At 59.7% G+C, this 18,930-nt stretch overlaps 1 protein-coding gene across 1 annotated transcript in view; it reads right to left on the bottom strand.

Annotated features, from left to right (window-relative positions):
* Window positions 1–18,677, bottom strand: part of TNRC6A (trinucleotide repeat containing adaptor 6A) — a 97,029-nt gene extending 78,352 nt beyond the window's left edge. The window contains exon 1 of the mRNA XM_075165608.1: window positions 18,521–18,677. The gene's annotated coding sequence lies outside the window, so the exon portion shown is untranslated. The remainder of the gene's footprint in view (window positions 1–18,520) is intronic.
* Between the last annotated feature and the right edge of the window lie 253 nt (window positions 18,678–18,930).

The following is an 18,930-nucleotide window of genomic DNA, read 5'->3' as shown; positions in this document are numbered from 1 at the left end:
GAGGTTTCAGCTCCGCTGTGATGCCGGGAGCAGAGTTCTGAGAGCAAGAGGCAGAAAACAAGGCGCAGGTTCCTCTCGCCCCGCGGGAAACCCGGCAGAGCCCGGCTCCGGCCGGCCAGCACTGCGCTTTGCAGAGGTTTGGTGATGCTGAGCTGGGGAACCACGGACTTCCCAGGTCCCAGTGCCAGCTGTGACATGACAAGGGACACGGGTCATGGGCTGCCAGGGAGGCTGAAGCCCCGACGCTGAGCAAACGTGCCCAGCAAGCTGGGGAGGCTGCTGCTTTTGTCAAAAATCTGGTTTTCTGTGAATATTTTCACACCGCAGCAAAGCTGCAATCTCTTCGTGCTGTCTTCACACCGTGCAGACTGACAACAGCTTATCAGGATATCGCCCGTGACGGTTAAAACCACTTTGTGAACCCGAGCCCCGCAGGCGTCGTAAGCCAGCGGCACGGGACCACGCTCAGCATGGTTTAGATCCCGTACTTTGAGCTTGTAAAAGGAAAATAAAAATGAGTTACAGGAGTGACTTCGTTGATACACTTTTTAAGAAGCTCAGGGAGAGCAGACGAGTCTCTCTGATCTATTTCAAGTGTAGTTCACCCTTGCAGTGCTAAAAGCGAGGCCAGCGCGGTGCCGGGCTCCAAGACGCCGGCGGGAGCCAGCCCGGGCGCTGTGACGCTGACTGCCCCGGGCACGGTGCTGCGGGCAGCCCCGGGGCAGGATTCCCACCAGAGCCCCTCCAGCCTCCTGGTTTGGCATCTCCCTGCTCATCCTGCCACCCCAAGGTTCGCCCGGTCCCCGGGAGCTGACGCTGCAGCCCGGCAGCCGGCTCTGGGCAGCATCTCGGGTGGCAGCCGCAGCCAGGAGAGCCCCGGCAGCGCCCGGCCCTTCCCGGGACCAGCCGCCCTGCGACCGTGGCCGGAGGCAGCCCCGCTTTCCTCTCCCCCGCTGCCTCGTGGCTCCCTGGCATGCGAAGTGCAGCGTATGGAATTTTATTTTTCCCCTGAACGCTCTGGAAGAGAAGGAACGAGACCGAGTCCAAGCTACAGATTTTGCTGCCTGCTCTCTGAGCCAGCCACCTCCATCCAAGAACAAACACAGCAACAGAACAGGCCTGCAACTGCAATATATACAGCCTAATTAATCACATTACTCATGAAAATATATTGGTATAATTAATAACACAAGGCATCTATATTGGCCTCTGTGGCGCAGCAAATTATGAGGCAGTAATACTTGGACGTGTTGACCTGGATTTCATACATAATCCATCAAGCCATTCCCGCCAGATCGGGTCTCCAGAGACACGAACAATACAAAAATGATAATTAAACAAAAGCAAGATGGACAGCAATAGCGTCACATTAATCACTCCCAATATTGCGGGGAAGGGATGGGACACCCTGATGTTGTTCTGCGTATTCTTACACTTTTCTCTGTGCAGGTTTTGGTATTTAATAGGCCTAGAAGGGGATCCATTGCTGTTCATTAACTGGAAGAACAGATTATGGTTTGGTGAGTGAAAGCATATTGCAGTGTCGTTATCCAGGAGCAGCAGGCAGGAGAGGCTGCAGCTTCCCGCAAGGATTCAGGGCACGGGGGGACACGTGGTCACTGGCGAGGGCAACCCTTAAAGCAAAGGGGAGAGAGACCAGTGCTGGCAGAGAAGGGAAAGCAAAGCGCTGGGTTAAGGGAGGAAGGAGGCGGACAGCCCTGTGTCCTCAGGTCTTTGCCAGAGCCCGAGGTGTTCCCAAAGTCACCAGGGGTGAGCCAGGAGAGGAGTGACCGCGTGCCACCCGAAATCGCAGGTAATGCAAGGTAACGGGCAGGACTACTCAAAGCCAGCGTGGCAGCAGCATGCCCACGCAGCGCTCCTCCTGGACGCCGTCGTGCTGCTCCTGAGCAAAGTCCGGCCGGCGTTTGCTGTGGCGGCAGAGGGAGAACCCAGCCGTCGCAGCCGGGCAGCTTCATAAAAGGCAGAAGAGTGGTCAAAGGAAAAGAAAAGAAAGAAAAGAAGGCGGCACCAGGGATGCTGCGGAAAGGCAGCGAGCACCCTGGGAGCAGCAGGGCGGAGGGACCGCGTCCTGCGCAGGAGGGTGCTGCAGGGGCAGAGGGGCAGCAGGAGCGATGCGAGGCTGGGGAAGGCGCCCGGGCGAGGGCTGGAGGCCGGCGTGCGCCTGACGGGGAGGTGACGGGGACAGGCCAGGGCCGCGGCACACAGTAAAGCACAGCAGAGGCGGCCAGAGGGGCTCTCCCGTTGACCCTCTCCTGGCAAAGGGGACGCAGGGCTTCCCGCTAACCCCACCGAGGGCAGGAGGCTGCTCCCAGCACACAGCTCACCGTGCAGCTCATTCCCCGCGTCAAGCGCGCTTACACAACTGGACTCCACCGTTGCTGCAAGTGCCACCTGAAGTCCTCGCTACTGACACACGTGCCCTGCTAACGTGATCCCCCCGTCCTGCTGCAAACGAGCCGTCCCCGGCGAGGCGATCCCAGCTGCGGCGATGCCACCTGCCAGCCGGAGCTGACCCCTGCCCTGTGCCCGCGTGAGGACCAAGAAGGGTGAACACCGACATAAAGCTGCCCCCGGTACCAGAAGAGGAGCAGGGCTGAGCAGAGTCCTGCTCACCGCCTGCAAGCGGCAGTCAGTAATTACCAGAGTAATGCACGGAGGATGCGAGTCCCGGCCGAGCCGCGGGGGTCGTTTGTCGGGCCAATCTGTTTGGCCGCCTCGTACTGACTTTCACTGACGGCTTCGGTTCGACAGCAGCACAGCAGCCAGGATATACGTGCCTTTTGTACGGGAAAAGTGCTGCTGGAATCCTCGTGCCCTGACACAACAACGATATTTTGAAAGTAGCATGTGCTAATAACAACAACAGTCTTGAACAGTTAGATTCAACTTTTTACAAGTATCTCATAAATTGTAGCTAATTTGTGCTCTCTAGACCCAGAGGAATAAGCAGCACGGCCTGCTGCAGGACGGGAGCATGGGAAGGCTCCGCAGCTGCCCAAGGCCACAACAGGCGGTCGGCTCAAGAGTCGTTCAAGTGGAGCCTGAATTCAAACCCCATCATCGTCTTGGTCTCTCGCATGCCTCTTCCCTGGCCTCACATCGGCCTTGCAAGACTTCCGCTCTGCCAGGGAATTTCCTAGGGAGGAGAGTTTGCACCCCAAAGCTGCATCGCAGCGGTAAGCGCTGCAGCACAGACCCGATGCTGCCCTGCGCTCGCACCTGCAGCCCGCTGCACCGGCAGCCACGGAGCGCACGGGCCGCTGGCCCTGCCCGGGGACCGCAGGGCTCTGCAGGGGGCCCACAGGGCCCTGCCCGCTCAGGGACCGTAGGGCTGCGTCCACTCGGCGCCCGCTCCCCGCACGGCACGGCGCTGCGGTCGTGCTTTATCCAAAGGGAACCGGACTGCAGCCGTGCTGCGCCTGGTACCACCGCTTACAACAGGTTTCCTGAGCTGAATGCATCTTCCTCGGAGAGGTCCTCAGACACATTTCACTGACTTTATATTTCATCACTGTTATCAGTTCTCGAAAGACAAATGCATGTTCAGAGGGAACCCTTTGATGAGAGGTAATGGATAAGTATGAGGGATGTAGCTGGCTATTAAGTGAATCTAGACTTAGTATCCCATTAGTGAGATCATATTTGGCAGTGGTAAGTAAAAGGTTTGCAGAAAATAGACAAAAATATTTTCAATAAAAAAAGGAAATCCTCTGGTCAAAACAAAACAAAAAATGATGGGTTTGCTTAATTCAAGTATGACAGCAAGGAGGTCTGCATTTGCAGCATGGAGAGTTAGTGCACGGTCCCCCAAGGCTGTACCTGGGCTTGGGAGGGCTCCCATCAAAGCTTCACCTACTAAATTAGTTTAATCATGTCTGTCATTAGTCATCTTTGTTCAAGCCCTCATCTGGAGGCCATTTAAAGCGGATTAGAGAAAATCGCCTCTCTTTATTCCCTTACAATAGTGATTAACTCTCAGGACTCACAAGGCATTTTCATATTGATGGAAAGAAGCAAAATGAACTCGTAACCACAAAAGCCGGTGCCCTCCACCATGAACCAGGACTCAAAGCCAGCATTAGAGGAGGAGTTATTGGGAAGACACCTGGGGTGCTAATTTATACTCAGGGGAGCCACCAGTACAGGGTGAAGATTAGAGGGCTCGGAGAAGCGCCAGTGCAGCTCAGCGCGACTGTAAATGACGTCGGGCAAGATCCCGCGCTCTGGCAGGGAGCCAGGCCAGGCAGTCGGTTTCCCGGCCAGCTGGTGCCCACCCGGCCCCCGCGCCCGGCCCCGACTCGTGCGGGGGGAGCCTTTGGGGAAATGTCCCCCGAAAGGGCCACCGCAGCGTCACCCACCTCCACTACCTGCCTGCTCGGCCCTTTGCTGCCTGTTTGGGCACCCGTGCTTGTGCGGGGGTGTGCGTGCATGCCTGTGGGGGGATGAAAACTGTTCTTGCTGGAAAGTAGAAAAGACAGTAGTAATATTTTTTTTAAAATCTGATAAACAGAAAGATATGCAAAAATATAACTCAGGATGAATCTGACTGCAGGTACTCCAAAATCCATCAAACACTTTGAATTACACAGAGGAAAGACTTTCGCTGGAGATGCAATTTGTGTTTTTCCAACAGGTGGGAAGTTCTGCAGAGGAATCCTTTCCCTGAGGGTCCCCAGAGGCCCCCCAGGCACGCAGGGCACTGAGCAAATATTTTCTCATACAAACCAATTCAAAACAACCCATAACAAAATGTTCAGAAGCGAATCAGGTAGTCGGAAAGCCAGCCGGCCGTCAGGACGTGGGCACTGCGAGCCAGGGCAAGAGGCATTTTAATCAGGCTGGTTCCTTTTCTCGCCCTTCAGTTCTGCCCCGGCAGCGCATGTGCACTGTTGAGCTGTGCCAGCAGGCAGCTGCCCGCTGCGGTGCCGTGCCCTGCTCGCCAGCTCTCCTCCCTGCCCGCATCAACCACTCCTGCCTTGCAAAGCCAGTGCGGCTCTGCCTACACCAGAGCGACCCGAGCCCGGCCAGCATCCCTGCCGCCGGGGCCAGGGCTCTCCCACCTCCTCCGTTTAACCAAAGAAACACCACTGACACAAACAACCTTTTAACATTATTTACAGAACCACTGTCACGATGTGTATTTGCCCCTTTTCCCCTCGCCACGGTGCTCTCGGGAGCCCCCCGGCCCCAACTGAGCTTGTGCCGGCATCTCCCCGGCTGCGGCGCGGCAATCCCTTCCTCCGGCGGAGAGGAATGTGCAGCGCTGCAAACAGCCCGGCGCACAGAAGGGACCCTTGTTTAGAAAGCTCATTAATCTTTAACAGAGCGTTTGAGTTAATTTGAAAGGTTACTCACCCATCAGTGTGAAGGGATCCCGACGGGAACACTCCTCCAGCAGCGAGCACCGCAGCCTTCGTGGGGAGGAGAGATGGGCAAATGAAACCCTCTCACAAGAGTACAGTGGCATTTGCATCCTTTGCCCTAGAATCGGGAGCAGCCGGCAGCGTGCCCGGCACTCCGGGCAGGGGAGCATCCTGCTGCCCCCAGCCAGACCCTGCCGGACTAAGGGAAAACACCCCTGGCTTTCGTTACCTCTCGCGGGGCGGGATACCAACCTTGCCTGGGCTCCGCTCCAGCGGCAAGCGAGCACGGGGCCGTCGGCGTAGCGCAGAGCAAGGGGCGCATGGTGGGGGGCACGGAGGCCACGGCGGCTGGGGCGGCTCGCTCAGCGATGCTGCCGTGGGCGCTTCCCCGCAAGCGTGCAGCCGGCCGCAGCAGTGGGGCTCCCCAGCAGCGCCGTGGCACCCCAGGCTGCCGGCAGCGGCTCTGCCGGCTTTCTGCCTGCGCTAGCCCTCGCCATCGCGCAGTCCGGCCGCCCCGACGTGCCGCAGCGGCTGCTCGCTAAACATAGCTTAAATAAAACCGACCGCCCGTGCCTGCATTTGAGCCGCTTTTCCGACTTCAGCGACCGCTCTGGTTTTGGATTTAGCATCTAGTGAGACAAGTCCTCGGTGCATCCTGTGTTAAATAACTAAGGTTAATTTGATTTGATGCACCACTTCATTATCATAAACAGCTCACAGTATGTCAGTCCTCTGTAATTACAGTTTCCTACAGCCGGCATCTTGTTCATTTTCCGTCACTGACGGTGCTTCCCTATGATCACCTCACAGCGAAGCACTTCTGTGTGAACTTCCCCGAACAGTAATTAGGTGTCATTTATTCTGTAGCTGACGGTTACAGTAATTTACAAAAATAGGGGCGAGGATATTAAATTTACTTTTCATTACAGCCACATTTGCCTCTGATTACTGGGATGAGGCTGTGTGTGCAGGAGGGCAGGCAGGGAGGAGAAGGGACGTTCAGAAGGAGAGATGCTTCTGGCGAGGGGGTGCCGCTGCCGGGGGCTCCCGGGCTCTGCTGCCGGTGTGCGGGTGCTGAAGAGCCCCGGGGAGCCCCGGCGGGGCAGGCTCAGCAGTCCCTGCAGAGAAGCAGAGGGCAAAGCACGGTGCCAATCACCCACCACGGCTGGTGGGCTCCCAGGAGGGATTTCTGCCAACGCGGCGAAGCGGCGCTGCTCGCGCCCACGCTCCTGGCTGCCAGGGAGGGGGGTGCTTCGCCACCAGCGATGGCACGAGAGCGGGCGCAGAGCACAGCCAGCATGCCAGCACGTAGCAAACCAAATATGCAAAGCCACTGTCAGCGCCCTTCTCCCGCTTGGCCCCTTTTGGCCACTGGTCCCTTCTCCAAGACGGGCACTGCCGGGTCGATGGCAGCAGCACCCGGCCTGCCAGCGGCACTCACGGGGGCTTCCATTTCCCCCAAACACTGCGATCCTGTGAACAAACCTGCCAGCCCGCTGCCCCTTGCCGGTATCCCCACCGACTCCCAGCTGTGGGCCCTTCTTCTCCCCGTTAATTCGGATATCGGCCCCCAGCCATGGCACCTGGCGAGGAGCATCCCCTGCAGAGGCAGAGCTGGGCAGGTAAAATGCCTCTCTCCATTGACACGCTGTCCCTGCAGGGGGGACACGCTGCCGCGGTGCCTGCTGTGCTGCCGCAGAAACCAGGGACCGCCGGCCTCCTGCGCCGGCTGTCCAGTGACCATGCTCGAGGGCACCCAAAACTCCTCCTGCCGCTCCCCCGGCTGCAGCAGCTGCAGTCACCCAGCCCCGCACTGAAGCCTTCATCCCAGCAAGGCTTCCCAGCCGGCTCCCCTCCGCATGGACCCGTATCCCAGGCGAGCGCGGAGCCAGCCAGGGGCACGGGAGCCTCCCGAGGGCTGGGATCTGCTGGGGAACACCAGTGGCCCCTGCACCCCTAAGGCAGGACCTCCAGCGCTAACGACTGCAGCTTTAAGTCACGAAATGGCTCCAGGCCCTGCCGTGTGGAGCCGGTGCAGAGCAGCGGGACGTTTGACCACAACGGTGTTTTACGGGCGGCACAGTTCAGTTTAGTTATCGCACCCAGCTGCGGCGTGGGCCTTCCCGAGACACGGCGATTTATGCCGGCGTGTGCGGCGGGGTGAATCCGCTGCCCGGCAGCTGCCCGCCTCCGTTGGGTGCCTGCAGCGGTGATCCCAGGTAGACAGAAAAGCCAGGGCTGAAGGCAGCGGTGTTTTACGTGGCATTAAAAAGTCACCCCGGATAAGGCACGTGAAGCGCTGTGGTGCTGTGGGTCGGGGCTGCCGGCGCCGAGAGCAGCTACAGCCGGGCCGTCCTGCTCCCCGGCTGCCTCTGCCCATCAGAGTACGGAAGCGGCTGGGAGCCAGCGCCGAGGATGGGCGCTGCAGGCTGTCCCTGCCACCCCACGCTGCCGCAGTGGGGAACAGACCTGCCTGGGCAGCCGGGGGGGCTGCTGATCCGCCTTCCAGATCGGGGGTGTTTCTGCATTGTCTCAAACTTAATTACATCCTCGTACTGGAGGTGCAATGCTGGAGATGTTTGCCATTGATTTTGTTTGACAAATAACTCCGTGTTTGGTGTCTTCCTTATTTGCAGCTACAGAAACACGACCACGTTGGCCCATCCCACAGACACAGCAAAGCGGTTGGTGGGACAAATCCCGCAGCACCACGCGGTTAAAACAACATCGGCCTGCTGGGACGCAGCGGAGTTCTGTTAAGCTCGAATTAACAGCGCGGAAAAATTTAAAAGAAACACACTATAGCTATGGGTGGAGTTGCAGATGCCACGAACCGCCTGACCCCACGATAGCAAAGGTTAGAAACCCTAATAATAAAGCAGCAGCCCTGCCCCAGGCCGAGTAAAGCTGCTCCAGTGCCAGCACTGGAAACTGGTACACAGCATGCATCGGGAATATCCAGCACGGAAGAGGAATAACCAGTACACAAGAGGAATACCTGGTAAATGACAGGAATACCCAGTATGCCCCAAGAGTACCCAGTACCCAAGCAGCATACCCAGTACACAAGAGGAAAACCCAGTATGAAAGAGGACTGCCCAGTACCCAAGCAGCATACCCAGTACACAAGAGGAAAACCCAGTATGAAAGAGGACTGCCCAGTACCCAAGCAGCATACCCAGTACACAAGAGGAACACCCCGGGAGAGCCCCGGCCCCCAGCCCCGCACTGCAGGCTGGGCTCCGGCTGCTCCTGCTGCCCGGGATAGCCGGCATCGGCGGCCCCGTCCCCGGTGGCCTGGCTTCACGTTCCCGGGAAGCGGCCCCCCAGCCTGGCTGCCCACCCCATCCCCTGTGCCGGGCACCGCCGCAGGCTGCGTCCCTCCCGACGGAGCCGCGCTGGGCGGAGGGATGCTCCGCGCACAGCTCCCCGCTCACCGGAGAGCAAACAAAGAGCTCACCCAGCAAAAGTCGCTCTCGGTTATCATCTCTGGTTTTTTTAATTGAAATATCCACAGAGCTGAACTGATGGTGTTTGCACTGACTGCGGAATTAGCAGGGTACTAGACTGTAACAATATAAAATATATATTGTTAAAAGCCACTTAAGACTTTCTCTGGAAGGGTTTGCTGAACCTTTGAACAAGAGCCCAGGGGACAGCCCTTTATTACCACTGTGACCAGGTCAATTACTCTAGAACTGAGCAAATTATTTATGAGGTGGTCGGCCTATTAAAACATTAACACATCCATCACTTAGCTGCTGATCTGGCTCCTGTCTTTATTGCACTGGTGTTGGGCTTGGGAATTTACTGGCATTTTATTCAGTTCAAAGCTACATTTACCAGAAAAAAAAACCAACCACAGCCCTTACTTTCACAGAGCCCGAGTTACAGAGGGACCCTCTGGCTCCTCCAAACTCATGTGAACTATTTTTCATTTTGGTTTTTGTCTTTGTTCCTGTTGCCTTGTTGCATGGTCTAAACAAAGGCACAAATTGCAGGTCTTTAATTTGCAGAGATACTTCAGAGCGTCAAAAATCAAATTTAGCCATTACCATCAGAATTCTATCTGCCCTTTAAGTGCAAGCGCTTGCAGTGGGAATGCATGATGAACTAGCCGAGCCGCTCCTTTGAAAGTGATAAAGCGTCAAATCTTGAGAATAAATGGGCTGTTACAGCTGTGGGCACCCCGTGGTTACAATACAGCAAAGAGAGGCAGATAGTGCTTCGCAGGAAGAGGGGGCATTTATTTCTGTCTGTCAAGACACAGGAAAGATGGAGAACATACAAGGGATGGGAATTAGTGTCTTAATCTACTGCGTTTACACTCTTCCCTTTTTTAAATGCCTTTTAGCTAGTCATTTTCCTGCATCTGATATTTTATTATCACGTCTTTTATGACATTTCCAGCTACTTATTAAATCAAGATGGAGAGTCTGCTTTGTGTGCCGGCTGTTTGATGGGGAACCCGGAGACCAGGCGGAGCGGACGGGGACGCCTGGAGATGAGGGTGGGGATGCGGCCATCCCCCCGGCTGGCGGGGAGCCGTGGCGGGGGGGTGCCCCAGCCCCGAGCCGGGGGCAGCCGGGGGCAGAGGACGGGGGCTGGTCTGCGGCTCCCGAGGGGCGTCGAGGGCCTGGCAGGGCTGGGGGGCAGGGGCTGGGGCGCAGGTTGTTGCTTAAAACAAGACCAAGCGCTTGGAGGGGGCAGGGCACTGCAGCGGGAGACTCTGCCCGTTGGGCAGCGCAGAGCCCGGCGCCGGGGGGACGGGGACCCTCCTCTGACGGGACCACGGACGGGCTTTGCCCACGTGGGTTTAAATCCATTCCTACACCATGTGGCACTGCATCACGGAAAGAAAGGGATCCCCGGGTTTTACTCCGGCACAAGAGAAGGCTGGACGTAAATCCGAACGCGCAGAAGCAAACAGAAGGCCCACAGAGACAATCCTACGCAGCGTGCCCAGGCTGAGCTGTAGAAATTGCGGCCTTCCATGGCTGGCGGCCGGAGCGGAGGCCCTGGCCCAGCCCTGCCTGTGCCGGGCGCCGGCGCTCCCCAGGGAGCCGGGCAGAAGGTGCCTGCAGAGCTCTCCCTGCCTCGGCTCCCCCCGCACCCCGCAGACCCCCCGGCCCCACCGGCGGTGCTGCCATGAGCCCAGCCCCGGGCTCCCCCCAGCAGTGCGGAGGCTCAGCGCAAAGTCTGCGAGGGGGCCGGCGGCCCCCCCCACCCCAGGAGCCGCTCTCGGGTGGGTTCTGCTGCTTGTCACACGCATTTCCCAAATGCTTGAGGTTTTTCCACACCGGCCTCTTCCGAGCCTCGGCTGTCCCCGCGAGGACAGGGGGGTGGCAGTGCTGGAGCTGGGTACAGACGTGGCTCCAGGCAGCTGCTGGCATTATGAATCATGCCTCACCCCGGCTGCAGAGCACACAGACACACACGGGTGCCCCACGCAGCCGCCCTGCGGCATCGCCACGACCCCACCAGGGCTGCAGCGGGGCTGAGCTGCTCACCGAGAGCCTCGACAAGCAACCCCAGCACGGTCCTCGCCCTCCAGCCCACCGCCGCCCTCCATGGGAGGTAGCCCTCCGCCCCGGGGGGCCCCTTCAAAGAGCAGCCAAGCCGGGACTCAGAAACGGAGCAAGAGCCCATCAGAGGGCTCGGGTGGTCACAAACGCCTGGGGCTTGGGCATGAAAAGGGCAGGCACAGCGGGATGCGCTGCCGCAAAGCTCTGCCTCCCTGCTCGGCTCGGCGCTGCACCGCGACCAGCTTCGGAGGATGCATGTCCAGGACGTGGGCAGCAGAGAGGGGCCGGAGGGGAGCCAAGGGCGGTCGGAGGACAGGGAACAGGGTGCGAGGAACAACCACGGGAACTGGGCTCATTTGGCTGAGAGAAGAGGAGCAGGAGGAGAAATAAAACCACAGTCCACGAAGCACCAGCCAGAGCCTTAGCTGTGAAACCGCCTTCGGTGAGCCCTGCTCCTGCTGGCTGCTCGTCTCCCCAGCAGCACAGCCAGCTCCCCTCACCAAGCTCCTCCTGCGGCTGGGGTCCTGTCCATCCCTGCCCCGTGCGGGGGCAAAGGCCATATGAACCGTCCCCAGAAGCGGCTGCTATCCCAAGGGCTGCTCAACTCTCTGCAAAGGAAAAAGCTGCTCCGTGTCCCCTGTCCATAGGACGGGAAGCAGCAGGCATGGATCTCTGTGAGAAAATTCAGCTTTAGCTGAACGAACTGTGCCGAGCCCGGGACCTCTGTCCCGGCCCTTCTTCCCGAGGCATGAGCAGCGGTGAGGCTGTCCGCCCCGTGGACTCCTTCCCCCCACATCGGTATCCCCGAAGCACGCCTGCACGCCTGCCACAGCACGTCGCACATGGCAGGGACGCCTCTCCCGATCCCCAGCCCAGATCCCCTGCCAGCCTCCCGGGGGGCGGCACACAGCAAACTCTCCATTTGCTAGTAGCCTTCTTAATTACCGACCATTTGTTAACAGCCTTTGATGAATTCATTCTTAATTCCTCATGCTAATGGTGGAGGGCTGCCCTCTGGTTCCTGCCGCCCTCAGCTGCGGGCAGTGCCCATCTCCCCAGCCGGAGCCACCCAGGCTGCGCAGCATCGCCTGGGCTTGGCAAGGGCTGGGAAACTCCGGGGCCCAGACAGGTCCTGGGGCTCTCGGCAGAGTTCTGGCTTCCTACAGGGTTTCAGCTCTCGCGTTTGAACGTTTAATGTCGGTGGCACCCGCAGCGATGAAGCAAACGCAGAAGCGGAGCCAGCTGCGGGACCCACACTGCACGAGGTCCGTGTGGTCGGCGCGCCTGGGTGAATCCCAGTGTGACAGTCGAGGTCAGGTCCCGAGGGAAGGTCCCTTGTCCTGGGGGAAGGTCCCTGGTGCTGGCACCCAGATGGCTCCCGGAGCGTGGCTGTGTCCCCTCTTTGCATGGGGTATCTCTGCCGATCTGCAGCTCTCTGAGCTCCTTAGGAGGGTGATCTGCATGAGAACCGCTCTGGAAGGCAGCAATAAAGCCTGAAAGAAAAGTGCCCGGGGCAGCCCTGGGAGCCCGTCCTCCCCGCGGAGCTGGGCACAGCCCGGCGGGACAGGAGCAGAGCGCAGAGTGCCAGAGCTGGTCCCCACGAGGTGGGCCTTTGCTGCCAGCCCCCCGCCAGCCCCAGAGCTGGGAGGGAGGCGATGGGGGCGAGGAGGAGGAGAGGGGAGGAAGCTGCACGGGGTGGGGCTGGGGAGGACCCACCGCTCCGCTGGGCGCTGATCCAGCCTGTGTCTGACTGCGGTTTGGGGTGTTGCTGCAGTGGAATTCGGCCGCCCCACTGGCTGGCCAGCACAAGGGGCGCACGGCTGGAGGTTTGCACCCAGGAGTGGTCCTGCCCGCCTCGGCGCCCAGCCGAGAGGCAACGCTGACGTCCTGGCACCCGCCAGGAGCCATGCCTGCAGCTACAGGCGCGGTGAGACCGGCAGCGAGACTGCGCAGGACACGGGCTGCACGTGCATACCAGGGCATCGGTGTGCAACGGGGCGGGCTGCGCGCTTCGCACAGCACATGGAGAGACGCCAAGGGGCTTCCACCACGTCCCCTCGGTCGCACCGTGTAAGGGACCCCGGGAACCAGCTCCTGCTCTCGGGGTGCAGGTGAGCCTGAGGTGCCCCGTGGGGAGACGCGCAGGCTGCGACCTGAGCACAGCGTCTGCAGCTGCCCCGGCGCAGGGCTCCCCGCGGCATGGCTTGCTGCTGCCCGAGCCGGAGCCCCCCCAACCCCAGCCCTCAAAAAGCCCTTGTAAGTTATGAACCAGCTGAACACGACTTCACACGTCCTCTCCCTTTGCAGGGCTGGCGGCAGCCACAGCCTTGTGCAACCCGGGTTATTTCCCTGAAAACATCCATCTCGGCAGCCGGTCGCACCCCTGTGCCGGCAGACAGCGCGGGGCGCAGCCAGCCCTGCCGCCCTGGCTGTGCCGCGCACGCCTGCGCCGGGGCCCGTGCAGCTGGCGGGGATCAATTTTCCTCATTACTTATCTCCTTCGTACCACAGGGGAACGTTCACATGAGCAGGTTCTGATGGGAGCAGAATTGCTTGCCACAAAATTATTACGGAGCCAATTAAACCGAATAAAAATACGGGGTCTGAGCAAACTCTTACGGGGAGAGCTGGAGAAATGAGCCGGGGGACGGCGCGGCGCGGCAGGGCCCAGGTCACTTGTTTGTTTGTTTAAGTGCTCGTTCACGGGAACAGCTGGCTGCAAGTCAAAGAAAATCTGTACGAGCAGCAGAGAAAAATTATTCTCAAGCAGCGACGCCATGGATGCCGCTTCCTCGCGATCGAATTAAAAAAGAGTTAGACTTGGGAGAGCCAGCAAATGTGAGAAAGGGGCAGGGCGGACACCCGTGCCAATTAAAAGCTTGCATAGCTCATTCCCTCAGACGGCAAATCCCGACTACAAACACCAGCCCGTATTTACCGAAGCTGCCGCCGCCGCCTCGCATTCCAGGCGAGCACAAGGGAGCCGGCGCGGGACGCCGGGTGATTGGCAGCCGCATTCAGCAACACACAGAAATCCCTTTTTTTGTTGTTTCTGCAAGCATCTTTAAAGATGTCTCTGAAACATATGGCTTCCTTCAGCGGCACAAAGGGACTAATGATTGCCCAGGAATGCCCCGAGTATTAAATATGGGATCACTACAGTTACAATGCCACACCAGACTGGCAATTCATATTCGGTGTCAGCTCGAAAGAGCTTTTGTGGATAATTAGTTCAAGGACAAAAAAAAAAAATTGTTACCAATGCTTAAAACTACGGCGGCTTCTGCGGCATGGCCCGATCTGCGAGCCGGGCTCGGCCCATTGTCTGCCCGGCATCGCGGGCTGCGCCTGAGCCATTTTACTTTTCTCTCCCGCTTCTCCGCTGACAATGCGCGGGGAACAAAGGCTTCTGCCTGAACAGGGGCAGTAATTCATCCGCGCCCCTCGGCGCCTGCACGCAGCTGCCCTCTTCCCAGCACGGCTGCCAGCCGTACCAGACACCGATTCACCCAGCCCTCCTTTCCCATGGTCTCCAGGGAGATGGCGATGGACCTGCATCCTAATGACGGGCGGCCGGCATCGCCCGCACCCGCTGACCGGCCGCCGGCTCCCTCCGGCCCCTTCCAGGCTGGGGCTGCGCGGTGCCGGCACCGGTGCTCCCGGCATTACGGATTCAGCCCCTGTTCCCACACGATGGCTCGTGGGGGAGAACGAGCGGCCCCACCCCTGGCGGGGACATCGCTGGGGAGCGCCGAGGCACCAGCCGAGCGCCGAAATAAAACCCGCATTGTCTGAGAGCCGCCACTTCGGGACCAGCAGCGCGGCGCCGGTGGGGCTGAACAGCATCAGTGGCGGGCGCGGATCACCGGCGCTGTGAGCACCCGGCACCAACCGCCCCTCGGATGCGGAAGGAAAGGGAAACGGCCCCCCCAAACCCACCCCACTCAGGACACGTCATTTTTTAAATCCTAGCGTGGAGGCAGCAAAAGCCGGCGGCCGCGGGACGCCCTGACCCCCGCCCGCAAGGAGCCCTTTGTGGAGCATCGCAATGTTCGCGTGGAGGCAGGCGGCGGGACGCGCCGGGCAGGAGGACGGAGACGCCGACACACGCCGGCGAGCCCACGCAAACTCCAACGCATGACCCCCGCCCCGAGCCCCCCGCGAAGGGCAGTGCCACGGTCCGTCGGGGCCGGCGAGCGGTTCCCGCGGAGCGGCAGCGGCGCGAGGCTGCACGCGGCGGAGCGCCCGCTCACGCCCTGCATGCTAATGAGCAGCGCCGGCAGAGCTGCGCCAATTAATTGCTGGAAGTATCTGTTAACTTACCAAATGGGGAGCCGTGGTGCCAAATTGGAGGGCAGGGTTTCGCAGCGCGGCGGCGGCACGGAGCTCCCCGCGCCCGCCAGTCTCCGGGCGGCAGGTACGGCTCAACTACGACAGGGCAGGTGAAGGCAGGAGACAGACCTGCTTATATTTTTGTATTTAAATTTTTTTTTTTTTTGAGCTCACGTAGCATTTAGGGTCACATGCTGCCGTGAGCATCGGTCGGCACTGTCACGTGCCCAGGGTCAGGGCTCACGTGACGAGCAAACCTGATGAAGTGCCACTACGACCCATTTCGCGTCGACCCTAAAAAACTTAGTTGTAAAAATCTAATTTATAAGGCGTTAATGAAATAATTAATTTTTGAAGTAGGCTTCTAACCTTTAGAACCAAATAATTTCGGGGGAGGGGGCGGGAGAGCGAGAGATGGGGACGAAATGCCAAGATTTCGATGAATATTTAATACACCCTCCGCGCTCCTCATAAGCTCCTGCGCCTTGGAGCCGTGCCAGCGCCATTTGAATACCATCCTTTGTTAATAACTAAATTGACGCCTCTGTTGCTATTCGGTGTTTGTGGCTCTATCAAGCTGTAATCTGTCACAGCGAATACGGGGGGAAGCACAACTCAGTGAGCGCCCACCCGTCCCTGCCGCGCCGCCCGGACAAAGCCCAGGGCTGGTCCCGCAGCCCGGCGGCACCGCGGCGCGCAGGGCGCTCCCCCACCCTTCCACCCATGTAGAAATGTATATACGTACAATACACCTGATGTATATACATATACATGTATGTATAAAAATACATATATATATGGTGGGTTTTTTTGCAGCCAGAATTAGCAGCAGGAAGCTTTGGAAGGCTTGTTCCTGCCATGTTAAGTGCAGAATTTTGCATTATTTGAAATTTTCTTCATTTCGAGCAGCAAGTAACAGGGCACATACATTTCTGCGATCCCACAAATTAAACATCTCTTCCCCCCCCCCCACCTGACACGACCTCCCCCTTGGCGCCTGCAAGACCGGAGGGGGCTGCTCACGCTATCGGCAAGGACAGCAAGAGTCGCGACACCCCAGTGCGGCGGGCAGGACGCAGGGACTGCGACCGCGCGGGGGCCAGACCTGGCAAGGGGGGATGTGATATTTGGTCAAAGGAGCGAGCTACAAACCAGCCACAGCCCCGTTGGGCATCGGCGGGCTGAAATTAAACATCCAGATCTGCGCGTACACAGAAACACAAATCAGATAAATGAGAAAAATTTCCCTATGAAAACTGAGCAGTACAGAAAAGCTGAAACCTCGGCTCTGCAGAGAGGATTCGGGTCTGGCCCCCTTCCTGCAGCGGGGCTGGGTCTGCGTGCCGACGGGGACACCGCGGCTGCCACGGGGCGCCCGGACACCGGGTCCCTGGTAGCTCTCCTTACTTCACAATTAGTTTAACTAATTGGGCAACAGCTCCGGCATAATTCACTTGATTCCCCTAAACCATTAATTATTCTGCATTCAGGACAAACACACTCTGCAGTTTGCTGCGTGTGGCGTGCCGGCAGCTTCATTGGCATTCCCGGCACACGGCAGCCACTGGAAACGGGTGTCTGCGGCTGTGCCGGGCTCTAACGAACCGTGGCAAGGGAACACTCATTGGCCACACGCCGGAGGAAAGGGGGAAAAAAAGACAAAACCAAACCCAATTTTCATTTCGTATTAAATCAGCCACATGCGTGGCAGGGACAGGGTGGCTCCTGCACAGGGGTGCCGGGTGGCTGCAGCTCCCGCTCCCAGCACCGGCGCGCTGCCGGCACGGGGTGTGGGCAGAGCGCCGGCGGCCGTGCCAGCACCTCACCACGCGTCGGGTGAGGGGGCCAGCGCCTCATCGCCATCAGCGGGGCGTGCTCGGTTCTGTTGGTGAATTCGGTGTGTGCCACCGCCGAAACAGGGGCTCGCTGCGTTCCTGAGCATCACGAGGGCTTTGGGTGGTGCAAGAGGAGGCGGCTCAGCCGACGGGGAGGGGGATCAATGCCAGCACTGTCCCACTCCGGGAGAGCCAAAAGGGGTGGAAAACCACCAGGATCAGGCAACTTAAAGCTCTCGGCGCCCGCGGGCCAGCTCTGCCGTGCCAGCCTGGCTGAGGCCTGGGGTGGGATGTCACACCCACCACCTCGCACACCGGGTCACCTCTGTCCCCCCCAAACTCGGACACGCACCCACCGAAGCACACAAGAACGCAGCTCTCCCGCATGCGCTGTTGTAGCGACAGGGTCCACCTGTACGGGGACAGGTACAACCACCAGCCTTGGGACCCCATGGCGGCGCAAGAGGCTGTCACCCATTGTCTGGTGGTGGGTCCCTCCCCGAGTGGTCACTGAACGGGTGACCCGTGGCCATAGCCTTCCACCCGAGAGCAGCTCCTGCTCAGGGTTGGGCTGCTCCCGTCCCCACGTCGTCATCTCCCCGCTGGCTCCAGCCGGCCAACGCACGGAGAAAACTCAGCTGAGGAAGGACACGGCTGGTGTCATGGCCATGCTGCTGGCACAGGGTGGGAAGGATGTGCACCCCCCTCCCTCCGGTGCACCGTGAAACCCCCCGCACCCAGCCATGGCTGCGGCACAAGTGCAGCAAAATGCTTCTCCGGTTGTCCCCAAAACACCAAGCTGTCCCTCATGCTGGCACCCGCTGAAATCACACATATCTCCTCGATGCTCGAAGGCCCAGGAGGGCAGGATTTAACAGCTCTGGTGCTGTCAGCGTGGGGGGTGAGTCGGTACGGAGGAAGCCCACGGAGCAGGGTCCCTAGGGTGCTGCTGATGGCCCCCCTCCATGCACGGGCTGTGGATGGAGCGGGAGCTCCTGCGCCGGTGCAGGTTTGCAGCCCCTCTCCCCACACTGCTGCTGGGAAGCCCAGGACATGGCGGACGCAATCGAAAACAAACGCGTGGGCTCCTGTGCAGCCCACACCTTCTCCCCAGGCAGCCACGCCGGCCGCCCGGCTGCACCCCCTGCCCCACACACGGCTGCTTTGCCCATGTCCTGCGCCGCGCCCCGGCCTCTTGCTGCACAGCCATGGCATCGCCGGGCCCCCCGCGCCTGCTGGGCCCCCTCTGCCTGCAGATACATGCAGGGCGGGCAGCGGAGAGGGCAGGGCCACCCTCCCCAGGGAGCGGCAACGGCCTCCCACGGGCAGCGCCGCTCCAAAAGGGTGAAGGTGGGCCAGGGCAGGGATGATGCCGGCATGCGGCAGCAGAACAGGGCACGGCGGGCACGCGGTGGCAGGGGCACGGTGGGGACGTCTCACCTACCTGCTCTGCCGGCGGAAGGGGAAGGAGCGGAGCGTGCCCTCTCCTCCGCGGGGAGAGGGGCCCCTGCGTGCTCGGCCAGCGCTGCCCCTGCACGAAGCAACCCGGGCGGCCACCGGGTATCGGCTCATTCGTGGAGGCGAAAGGGAGCGGCCGGCTGGAGACCCGGCATTTTCAGGAGCTTTTCTTCCCTCTCGGCAGAGACGAAGGAGCGCCCTGGCTTCATCTGTCACTCCAGCGCTGCTGCACTGAGCCGTAGGCGCCGTGTTATGTCCTTGAGACACAGACCGATGCCATCTGGGCAAAATGCCACAAGATCCCTGGAGACTGGGGAGTATCGCGCTGCATCCGAGAGCCGCAGAGCGCCGAGCACGCCGCTGCGATCAACAAATATTAACTGCTTTGTGGCTGGG

Source organism: Calonectris borealis, chromosome 16 (assembly GCF_964195595.1).
Source record: "Calonectris borealis chromosome 16, bCalBor7.hap1.2, whole genome shotgun sequence".
In the NCBI taxonomy this organism is placed as follows: Eukaryota; Metazoa; Chordata; class Aves; order Procellariiformes; family Procellariidae; genus Calonectris; species Calonectris borealis.
Note: the sequence above shows the minus strand (reverse complement) of the source record. Positions and strands in the feature narration are given on the sequence as shown.